This window comes from Schistocerca gregaria, chromosome 1, assembly GCF_023897955.1.
Source record: "Schistocerca gregaria isolate iqSchGreg1 chromosome 1, iqSchGreg1.2, whole genome shotgun sequence".
Taxonomy (NCBI): Eukaryota; Metazoa; Arthropoda; class Insecta; order Orthoptera; family Acrididae; genus Schistocerca; species Schistocerca gregaria.
This window is the reverse complement of record NC_064920.1, coordinates 492,623,171-492,635,840: the sequence shown is the minus strand read 5'-3', so window position 1 is coordinate 492,635,840 and position 12,670 is coordinate 492,623,171. Positions and strand designations below refer to the sequence as shown.

Here is a 12,670-nt window from a genome sequence, read left to right as displayed (position 1 = left end):
TGTTGTATGGAATTTAAAACTTGCCTGTGAAGATATTGATCAGTTACGCCCAAATGAAACTAATTTGCTAGAATCAATATCTGAGATGAATCCGGAATTGCGACAGATACAGTTAAAGTCAGAGAGGTCAGCCACAGAGTTAAAGGTTTGTGTTTAAGTTGCAGTATCTGAAGTAACATCTCCTCTCTCTCTCTCTCTCTCTCTCTCTCTCTCTCTCTCTCTCTCTCTCTCTCTCTCTCTCTCTCTCTGTCTCTCTCTCTTCTTCCTTTATTTTGTATTTTTTCTCTTAGTGGAATTTGTGAAAATAGAGCAGTTGGAATTAATCAAGAAATATCGAGGATAGAAGAAACCAATGTGTTTCTTGTAGTGTAAATAAGCGTTGGTTAAAAATACAAGTGCTACGAAAAGAAAAAAAAGGGAGGCCATGGTTTCACAGTTTTGTTTGTGTGTTGTGGAATAAACGCGTTGATATAAATTACAAAATTCCAGTTTCTATGCACGTCAAGGCGTAGGTGAAAAGAAAAATTCCCGCCCGAATACCTAACTAGGGTTCAATCAGATTATTTTTCAGTTTACAGAACAGCAAAATTATTTGGACAATGTTAGTGGCAGCAGATGAGCTGATGTAATAACTATCATTTTCCCCCAGTTGCAATTAATGGTCCCGATCGACAATGCTGAACTGGGGATTCACTGTCAAAGAACGTCTCAGTGAGGAAGGCCTTCACAGGAGAGTGTAGGAACGTTGGTGTTGAGTTGTCGCCCAAAGAAACCTGCCACAACCACGGTATGTGAAAAACAACAAATAGATGCGTGCTGTATCCAGCTTTCATTAGCGATCTACGAGATGAAGGAAGGCTTGCAATAAACGCAACGTAAATCACTATCAGTATTTACCACATAGAATAACCAAAAGACAGTTTGAACTACGGAATATATTTTTTCACTATTCCATGTCAGTGTAACAGTAATTCTCGCAGTTGTGATTTTGTAGGTGGCTTATTAGGTAACAACGAGAGATAGTCAAGAAATTTATCCGTGATAAAATGTGTTAAATTAATGTTAACAACCACGTAAATTAATTATGCGAGCAAAGTTGAACTCATTCAACTTCCAACAACTATGCAACTGCAAACATATTGCTAACAAATTCAATAGAACATGTCATACTACATTTATTTTATTGGATGTGTGGATGAAAAAGGTAGACTCAGTAAGAAATAAACTTTACGGCGTATGTAAATCCTACAGATAGATATGAATACAGGCCATGCAGAGAAACGGATATAATTTTTAAGGTTCTTTCTACAGTGTGTATGGCTGTGTGTGTTGTATTCATTTTGTATCGAGTTATTTTCAAGTTGCTCAATGCTTCTATTAAAAGCATGGAAGAATAGCCGCGCGGGATTAGCCGAACGGTCTCAGGCGCTGAAGTCATTGACTGTGCGGCTGGTCCCGGCGGAGGTTCGAGCCCTCCCTCGGGCATGGGTGTGTGTGTTTGTCCTTAGGATGATTTAGGTTAAGTAGTGTGTAAGCTCAGGCTCTGATGACCTTAGCAGTTAAGTCCCATAAGATTTCACACACATTTGAACATGGAAGAATATTTTTGGTGACAGTGTATGTAAGGCTATAGTACCGAAATCCACTCTTTTAGACAAAATTAAGATTCTGTCCTATGAGCGCAGTGTTAGTTGCTGGTGAGCAGACTGTTGATAGGCTGTAGACATTCAGTAACTAAGAACACGTGAGTCATGTATGATACGTCTGTTAGCAATGTTTTACAAAGCGCAGATGTATTGAATAGCTGCGTCCGTAAGCAGTGGTTTCAGTCATTTAAGGGCATTCCAAAACAAAATTTGTTGTTTGACGACTTAAATCTTGTTCAAATGCCGTGGACAGTTATGTGTGCAGTATGTGAGCGGGGTAAGATGTGCCTTAAACGCAAAAGCACCTTTAACTAAGATTGAACTAGAAGACGAATAATCACGTATCTGACAACAGAAGAACCTGAAATTTTCAGCAATACATAGCCACTTTCGTGGCGGAATTTTTGAATAGCTGTATATATTAAACAATAGGGCATTCACACCGGGTTGTTACAATGTAGCACTGACCATTTAAATAACAAGACGCAAACTAATATTTTAATGCTAGTATCAAAGGAAGCATTTACAAAGAGATGTGAACCGTATAGGATTCTCTGTTTGGTAACACGCTCGTCGAAGATCTTGACCTCTATTATTCTAAGGCTTATAGAAGGCAGGATAATGCTGTGAGCGCGATGATTTGGATTTGGAATAGATGTAGGCACACGGGTAGAAATACTCGGCTTACAATTAACTCTTGAGAAAACATTAAAGAAGGGCCAAGACACATGTATTCCCTTCATCGACTTAGAAAAAGTATTTGACAGGATAGACCATCGACGTTTTCTTGTCTGTGAGGGACAGATATAAAGTATGACAGAAAGGCAAGCAGAGACTGTGTGGAAAACAAGCGACGGTGGTAAGGTGTGGAGAATCTCAAAAAGGAGCTACTATTAGGCAGCGTGTATCAAAGAGCTTCTCACTCTCTCCTACCTTGTTCAAAGGATACATTCCGAGGGCAGTAGATGAAGGCAGGGAGAAACTTTTACCTGAAGTAGGAATTAAAATTTATGGTAAGAAAATAGACATCCTTAGATTTGCAGAGGATATTGCAGTGTTAAGTGAAAATGCAGAACAATTGCAAGCAATGCCAGTCCAGATGCAAATCATCCTCAGCTCTTCCTGTAACTTAAAAATTAATAAAGACAAAATAAATATCTTAGCAGCGAGTAGACAAAATACCGTTGCCCAGTGCACACTTAACAATGAACGACAGGAGACCATCGAACCCTTTGCCTACCTATGGAGCAAAATCACATCAGGCGGAAGGTCAAGGAAGGATATTGCAAGCCGAATCCACCAGGCGAAATCTGATTTTAGCAAGGGAAGAAACATTTTCACATTCAGCACCATAGACAAAAAACATTTCAGGGAAAACCTCATAAAGACGTTTGTTTTGGAGGGTGCTGCCACACGGATGTGAAATACAGACAACTGGTGAAGCAGAAATGCATCGAATAACAGCTTTAGAGATGTGCTACAGCAGAAAGCTCAAGATTTCCTGGGCATACAATATTCCAAACGAAGACGTGCTCCACAGAGTGGAGGAAGAGAAGCCTTGTTGCCTGAGGTCAGTCAAACACAGAAGGGTCACCGTAGGTCGGCTACCTGCTGATAAATGATGGTATCAATAAAATTATCATTGAAAGGACAGTGAAAGTGAAAAATACAAGAGACAGACCGCGACTAAAGTACATCAATCAGATCATGGAGGATACCCGTTGCACCGCACATACCGCTCTCAAAAGGGAGGCCGGCGACAGTAATGCATGGCGAACAGATGCTAACCAATCTGATGCCTGAAGACCTAAGAAGAAGAAGGAAATGGAAGAAAACGGTGGACGCGATACTTGGACGGTATGTTTGTACCAAATAATTTCATGTCCTTTTGAAGGTGGCGACCAAAACTGATACAATATTTGTCGTCACGACAAGTACAGTATATAATTAAATTTTACAACTTTGACTATGACTTTGCATTTCATTTTTCTTTTATACAATAGATTTTGAAATAAAATGTCTCTCAAGGCAACGAGACAGACCGCTACGTATCTTTCCTTAAAATACGACGGCGATCCTAAAATTACGATATTTGTTTACCTGTGTAGAGGGAAGGGGCGACGGCGTGGGAGAAACGATCTTTCACTGCATGCCAGTAAATTCCTGGAAATAGCCACAAACACTAAACATCTCAGAGTATGCGTACGGAACGATCTAAAGTGCAACGAACTCATGAAACAAATCGCAGTTAGGCAGATGCAGGACTGAGATTCTTTCGTATTATTAGGATTTGTACTCAACATATCGTTGTTTACTCACTTATCGATAATCAAAAAGCATCGACACACTGCAAGTCCTAGAACGACTACCTATTGTTTCTACGCCATTTACTGGAACTTCAAACCATCCAGCAAAGTCTCCGAAAATATCACGATGTATAATACCAAAGGCGGTAATAATCTTAACCCAAAGCCCAGGCTTGACACACCTTCATACTAGATTTGCAGATCGAATCACGTTCCAACTGTAATAGTGCACTCGGTCTATGCCAGTTAAATCACATTTCTACAGGGAAAAGATGAAATTGTTTTAGATCCCTGTTTTTTTGACCATCGAAACTCATGTCAGCTTGTTTTTACATAAAGGAGAAATGAAGTCTCAACGTAAGCGAGCCCACACACACACACACACACACACACACACACACATACACACACACACACACACACAACGGACGGACGGACTGAGAGAGGGATAGATTGTATAATTCATTAAGCGAATGTAAGTATATATGTCACAGTACAACGCACTGGGTCGTGTACGTAATCTGTCAGGGCCAAATGTATGAGCAATACAGATGAAACGAAACAACTGGCAAAAGAACAAAGGGGGCAGCTATCAGGCCCACCGCAGTTGCGAGACAAAAGCTGGGGTCGGTCTGTCGGCGGTGCGGATGTATCACAGATGAAAGAGATCCGCCGGTGCTGAAAGAGCTCCGCGATGGCGGACATCGCTAAGCTGTTTGCAGGACGCGCTCTGATGCGAGGCCGATATAACTGCGCGCAACCTGCAAACAAAGAGCACCAGCAATTTGCTTAAATGTTTGCCGCCGGGCCGAATCAGTTGCCGCTTGCCCGCGCTCTTTCGAACACTACAAACGAGCAGCGTGCAGTGCCTGCGGCAGCATTTGTTTCCGGCCACGTTCAAGTGATGTTAATACCCAAAGGACTGTAAGACTTATTTATCCTGGCTATTAATTTCATTATGTAGTTGTGTTGTGAAAGCGGGTTTCGAGGATAAATTCTGTTTCATGGAAAGTACAATTCCCTTTAAGAATTAATTTGTCAGACAGAGTCCTCTTAATATGTACAACAGCCAAGAGGGAATAACAAGAGTGGACGACCAAGAGTGAAATGACGACCAAGAGTGAAATGACGACCAAGAGTGATTAAAAAAGCTGTAAGAGGTGGATGGATTCTTTAGCCAATACTATTCAAACTGCACATGAAAGAAGCAACGATAGAAATAAAAGAAAGGTTCAGGAGTGGAATTAAAATTCATTTCAATGATACGAATCGTTGATGACATTGCTATCCTGAATGAAAATGAAGAATAATTACATGATACGGTGAATGGAATGAACAATGTTTGATGAAAACAGAAGATGGATTGAGAGTAAATCGAAGAGAGGCGAAAGTAATGAGTAGTAGCAGAAATGAGAACAGCGAGAAACTTAACATCAGGATTGATAGTCAGAAAGTATATCAAGTTAATTAATTCTGCAACCTAGGCACTAAAATATCGAACGAGAAAGGAGCATGGAGGACATCAAAATCAGACTAGGAAAGGAACAAAGGGCGTTCGAGGCCAAGAAATCTACGAGGTGCATTCAAGTTCTAAGGCCTCCGATTTTTTTTCTAATTAACTACTCACCCGAAATCGATGAAACTGGCGTTACTTCTCGACGTAATCGCCCTGCAGACTTACACATTTTTCACAACGCTGACGCCATGATTCCATTGCAGCAGCGAGGGCTTCTTTAGGAGTCTGTTTTGACCACTGGAAAATCGCTGAGGCAATAGCAGCACGGCTGGTGAATGTGCGGCCACGGAGAGTGTCTTTCATTGTTGGAAAAAGCCAAAAGTCACTAGGAGCCAGGTTAGGTGAGTAGGGAGCATGAGGAATCACTTCAAAGTTGTTATCACGAAGAAACTGTTGCGTAACGTTAGCTCGATGTGCCGGTGCGTTGTCCTGGTGAAACAGCACACGCGCAGCCCTCCCTGGACGTTTTTGTTGCAGTGCAGGAAGGAATTTGTTCTTCAGAACATTTTCGTAGGATGCACCTGTTACCGTAGTGCCCTTTGGAACGCAATGGGTAAGGATTACGCCCTCGCTGTCCTAGAACATGGACACCATCATTTTTTCAGCACTGGCGGTTACCCGAAATTTTTTGGTGGCGGTGAATCTGTGTGCTTCCATTGAGTTGACTGGCGCTTTGTTTCTGGATTGAAAAATGGCATCCACGTCTCATCCATTGTCACAACCGACGAAAAGTAAGTCCTATTCATGCTGTCGTAGTGCGTCAACATTGCTTGGCAATATGCCACATGGGCAACCATGTGGTCGACCGTCAGCATTCGTGGCACCCACTTGGATGACACTTTTCGCACTTTCAGGTCGTCATGCAGGATTGTGTGCACAGAACCCACAGAAATGCCAACTCTGGAGGCGATCTGTTCAACAGTCATTCGGCGATCCCCCAAAACAATTCTCTCCACATTCTCGATCATGTCGTCACACCGGCTTGTGCGAGCCCGAGGTTGTTTCGGTTTGTTGTCACTCGATGTTCTGCCTTCATTAAACTGTCGCACCCACGAACGCACTTTCGACAAATCCATAACTCCATCACTACATGTCTCCTTCCACTGTCTATGAATTTCAATTGGTTTCACACCACGCAAATTCAGAAAACGAATGATTGCACGCTGTTCAAGTAAGGAAAACGTCGCCATCTGAAATATTTAAAACAGTTCTCATTCTCGTCACTGGTGGTAAAATTCCATCTGCCGTACGGTACTGCCATCTCTGGGACGTATTGACAATGAACGCGGCCTCATTTTAAAACAATGCGCATGTTTCTATCTCTTTCCAGTCCGGAGAAAAAAAAATCGGAGGCATTAGAACTTGAATGCACCTCGTACTAAAAATTGGCTCTGAGCACTATTGGACTCAACTGCTGTGGTCATCAGTCCTCTAGAACTTAGAACTACTTAAACCTAACTAACCTAAGGACATCACACACATCCATGCCCGAGGCAGGATTCGAACCTGCGACCGTAGCAGTCGCACGGTTCTGAACTGCGCGCCTAGAACCGCGAGACCACCGCGGCCGGCTTATACTGATCAGCTAGAACATTATGATGACCGACCTAATATCGATATGAACCCGTCTAGGCGATAGCAGCGTCACCTGGCAGACTCGCTATGGCAAAAAAGGCATTTCTGGCCAAGAGAAGTCTACTACTATTAAACACAGGCCTTAATTTGAGGAAGATATTTCTGAGAATGTACATCTGGAGTGTAGCATTGTATGGTAGTGAAACATGGACTGTGGGGAAACCGGAACAGAAGAGACTCGAACTATTTGAAACGTGGTGCTACAGACAACGTTGAAAATTAGGTAGAATGATATAGTAAGAAATGAGGTCTGCGCAGATTCGTAGAGGAAAGGAATAAGAGGAAAACACTGACAAGAAGGGGCATGATAATAGCACGTCTCTTAATGCATCTGGGAATTACTTCCATGGTTCTAGAGAGAGCTGTAGAGAGCAAAAACTGTGGAGGAAGACAGAGATTGGGATACAGCCAACAAATAAATGAGGACGTAGGTTGCAAGTGGTTTTCTGAGATGAAGAGGTTGTCACAGAAGAGGAATCCGTGGCGTGCAGCGTCAAACCAGTCAGAATATTGACGAAAAAAAAATACATCTGGGCTAATGTATTGCTGTTTTATACGTTGTGTATGCGATATTACCGCCATCTGGGTACTGGCAGCTAACTATCCAATGACTTGTCGCCTCAGTGTACAGTAACTGCAGGGCATGCTGCGACGTCTTACGTATTAAGCGTAAGTCACGCAGTGTCACTATCTGCAGATGCTGGTGGGTCGTGTTCTTATTTAACACGCTGCCTGCCATTGGACCGAAGGCACCCGCCCGTTTGCACCACGGCTGGGACGGCTTGGCGGTGAAACATCCGTCACTGTACTGGTCTTGACCACAAATATTGTATCAGTTTCCTTACGTATTTTGTTCGCCAGCCACCTTAAAAAACACACGAAATTAATTGGTACAAACATCTCGTCCAAGTAACGCGACCGCCGTTTCCTTCCATTTCCGTCTTCTTCTTCTGGTCTTCAGCCATCACATTGGTTAGCATCCGTTCGCCATGCATTATTGTCTTCGGCCTCCTATTTTAGAGCGGTATGTGCGGTGCAACGGGTATCCTCCATGATCTGATTGATGTACTTTAGTCGCGGTCTGTCTCTTGTATTTTTTACTTTCACTGTCCTGTCAATGATAATTTTATTGATACCATCATTTATCAGCAGGTAGCCGACCTACGGTGACCCTTCTGTGTTCGACTGCCTTCAGGCAACAAGGTTTCTCTTCCTCCACTCTGTGGAGCACGTCTTAGTCTGATATATAGTATGCCCAGGAGATCTTGAGCTTTCTACGGTAGCACATCTCTAAAGCTGTGTTTTCTAGGCTTTTCTGCTTCTCCGGTTGTCTGTGTTTGACATCCGTGCGGCAGCACACTCCAAAACAAACGTCTTTATGAGGTTTCTCAGGAAATGTTTGTCTATGGTGCTGAATGTGAAAATGTTTCTTCCCTTGTTAAAATCAGCTTTCGCCTGATGGATTCGGATTGCAATATCCTTCTTTGACCTTGCGTCTGATGTGATTTTGCTCCCTAGGTCTCCAGTCGTTCATTGTTAAGTGTGCACTGGGCAACGGTATTTTGTCTACTCACCACTAAGATATTTGTTTTACCTTTATTAATTTTTAAGTTACAGGAAGAGCTGAGGATGATTTGCATCTGGATTGGCATTGCTTGCAATTGTTCTGCATTTTCACTTAACACTGCAATATCCTCTGCATATCTAAGGATGTCTATTTTCTTACCATAAATTTTAATTCCTACTTCAGGTAAAAGTTTCTCCCTGCCTTCATCTACTGCCCTCGGAATGTATCCTTTGTACAAGATAGGGGAGAGTGAGAAGCTCTTTGATACACGCTGCCTAATAGTAGCTCCTTTTTGAGATTCTCCACACCTTACCACCGTCGCTTATTTTCCACACAGTCTCTGCTTGCCTTTCTGTCATACTTTATATCAGTCCCTCACAGACAATAAAACGTCGTCGGTCTACCCTGTCAAATACTTTTTCTAAGTCGATGAAGGGAATACATGTAAGTCAACTAGTTATGGTTACACAGTGCCTTAAATTACATAATGCTGAGGGATACGCCGGCTGTAGCGCCACTACTGACAGGGTCCCCCATGCTGGACATGCTTCAGCAGTGGAGGGTACAACGTTAGACGTGATGACTCTTAGGCTCCTTGACATTGCTATCAATCCACCAGTTGCCTGCAAAACAATTTTACCTCGACTACGCGCTAGCACTGATCCGTCACCAGTGATAACTGTTTGCTACAGGCGACTTCAATGCGAAATACGAGGCGGGGAACTCCAGCCGGACGAACATCCATAGGCGCCGCCTACTCCACGTTGCAGAGCACACTGGAGATCATGTCACTTGCCCTGACGAACCCACTTACTACTCGAGAAATTGCACACGACCAGACGTCCTTGCCGTCGGCGTTTCATGGGTTTTTCCCGATTTCATCTCCACAGAAGTGGTCCTTCAGCTACCCTCAGGCCATATCCCAGTGGTCTACGGATTGCTTAAGAACCTGCACAGCGGGAGAGTTGTCTCAGTCTGAAAGCCGCGCGGTCTGACGCGCCCTGACAAGGTTCACGCGGCTACCCCAGTCAGAGGTTCGTGTCTTCCCTCGGCCATGGGTGTGTGTGTGTTGTCCTTAGCGTAAGTTAGTTTAAATTAGATTAAGTAGTGTGTAGGCCCAGGGACAAATGATCTCAGCAGTTTGGTCCCATAGAACCTTACCACCACCATCAGTCTGAAGGGAGCGACTGCATCATTTTCATGAGGATGTCCTCCGCAACGTTCAGGAGCGATGGCCAATCGACGTCTAAGACATGGATGGTATGGTGACTAGCATTACCGCCTCCGTCATGGGTGCTGTAACAATTGCAATGTCGGTCCCCAGAAGATTTGATTCCACAATTCCATCGCTGCCACATTAAGTTCTCGCCTTGATCCATGACAGTAACCGCCTCCAGGAGTGGCGAATCACCCAGGGTCCTGTGACAAAGAGTGAGCCCTATCTCTTGCACCACCAGATACAGGCTGCCATGATAGACGTTAGAAACCGTTTCTGGCGAGACGAGATCACTAACTCGAAACCTGATGTCACATCATGAGACACGGCCCGCTACTTCCCCTAGACCTCCACCTATCCACACTTTACATCTGGCTGCCCAGTCTACAAGCCGCAGGATAAAGTGAATGCTCTTGTGGACACATTTGAAGCCAACTATAGATGGGTCACATGATGTTCCACATGAAAAATGGTTAACGGCATGCTGATCGTGTACCTCAAAGCAGCGGATTGTCGCCAACGCTCACCTTAAGGACCACATCCCAGCTGTTACTCGGCAAAAATTTCAGTCCTCTTTTTGGCTTATGCCCGACTCCAGGGCACCTGGACACGATGTAGTCAGGCCCTGAGGTTGCTTGTGAGGGAGGCTCATTTCTTTATTGCGGATATATTGACTCGCTTCATCCGCAATAGTACGTACCCTTAACTGGGGAAACAATCATCGTTTTGCAAAAACAGACACAATGTCTGTAGGGGTACCGCAATCACTCTTTATACAATCTTAATTATAATAGGTCTTCATTGCAAAAATGTTTATTCACATGAACGGTTTCGGTTCCTCTAGAACCATCTTCAGCTCTGCAATTTCGGTTGTAGGAGTTACCCGTCAACACACAGCAACCTTCACATGCTGCGTCATATTGAAATGTGAAGGTTTTTGTGTGGAGGCGGGTAACTCCTGTAACCGATATTTCAGATCTGAAGATGGTTCTAGAGGAACCGAAACCACTCATGTGAATATTTTGCAATCAAGACGGGTTATAAGTACTATTGAACTCTCATCGTTGCTGTTTCGAAGCTAGGCAGAAATAGAGTCGATCTCAAGAAATATCGCCCTGTTTGGTTCTTGGACGAATCCTCCTGCTACGAACCTCTCAGAAAATTACGGATAATGGACTCCTACCAACGGAAAAATTTGTGTTCAGAGAAGGAGACTCAACCACAACTTTGAGTGGATGAATAAATGACAGTACCCTTGAAGTAAAGGAAATTTTTGGAGCGAGCGTTTGGCAGCTTTTGGCTCCCAGGCCTGTACAGACTTTTCGCCGTTAGGTTTCTAGACCATTACATTCAGCGATCCCTTTGGGGAAAGGTGGGGTGATGTTCGTTGTCGACGTTGATGAGGCCACCTTTAAGATCCGACACATCGAGGCAGGTGGTCCACAAGGATCCGCCCTTGCACTGGTCCTCCATTCAGGACTCTGCCCTCCTTACGACAAGTTGGTGGTCGCTAGCGATATACCGACGCTTGCAGGAGGTGTGTTCAGACCTAGAGGACTGGGCAGCGAATTGGAGAAAAAGCTTCAATGCGATTAAGGGCCGAACTGTACTGTTCGACATCGTGGATTGATGGCGCAACCGCATATCTCTGGTGAGCCTATTCAATGGACCTATGACGCAAAGTACCCTGGCGTCATCGTTGTCCCTATGCTCATCTGGAAGAAGCAGGTGCTTGATGTTAAACGGAAGGTGCTGTTACGACTCTGCACATTGTCCCTACTCCTGTATGAAGAATCCAATCTGCCGATCAGCTGTGACCTCATGTCATTCCGGGCTTGTATTCAGTCCATTATGGACTATGCCTGTGGGGCATGAGGTATTGCGACTAGCTACCATCTAAGCTTTCTTCATCAGACACAAAACTCTCTGGAGAATGTCTCATGTACTTCGGTGGTTTCCCATGAAAGCCCTGAAGACACAGTATATGAAATGGGGGTCCTCGCCCGCTTCCAACATAAAGCCCGCAGGATGTATGAGAAAACAAGGAAATGCCCATCGCGGCTCATCCGCCAAGTCAGCTGACGAAATGATCACAGAAAATTGTAAATTTGTGGTAAGATCCTATGACACCAAACTGCTGAGGTCATCTGTCCCTAAGCTTACACACTACTTAATCTAACTTGAACTAACTTACCATAAGGAAAACACTGACACCCATGTCGAGGGAGGACTCCTGGGGGGGGGGGGGGGGGGGAGGGGGAGCCGCACGAACCGTGCAAGGGGCCTGAGCCCACGCGGCGACCCCGCGCAGCCAAATGACCACAGAGAAAGTTTCTGGCGGCCAGTGGCCTTACTCTACAGACGGTAAGATCACCTCACTACCACCGTGCAGTCCGTCACTGTCGCACACGTGACGACACACCAACTCACTGAAGAAATAAATGAAGAGTACATGACACAGCTTTTGCAGTAAATGCCGAAGACTTAAACACTGCCTTACGTCTTTTCCTTCCCGACAGAGAAGACAGCGGATCGACAGCGTAGCAGCTGAAGACGTCTGTCAGTTGCGCCGGAGAAATAATGTGGACATTTCACGACATCCGACGTCTCGCCCGAAACCGAATCTACAACACGGGAAATCGAAATTAGTCTAACAATCGGAAATTTTTGCTGTTTCTGAGCAACTAAAGGAGCAGATGTGGTTGACCCCGGGCAATAATTTGCACTGGTACGCTGCCCTCAATATATTTTCAACATTATTAAAAAGCTGGTCTAAAGAAGCCA

The 12,670-nt window shown here is 44.3% G+C and overlaps 1 protein-coding gene across 5 annotated transcripts in view; it reads right to left on the bottom strand.

The window, feature by feature from the left end:
- LOC126353886 (potassium voltage-gated channel subfamily H member 8) overlaps nt 1–12,670 on the bottom strand; it is a 1,477,332-nt gene that overhangs the window by 484,598 nt on the left and 980,064 nt on the right. The gene's annotated exons all lie outside the window — the stretch shown is intronic.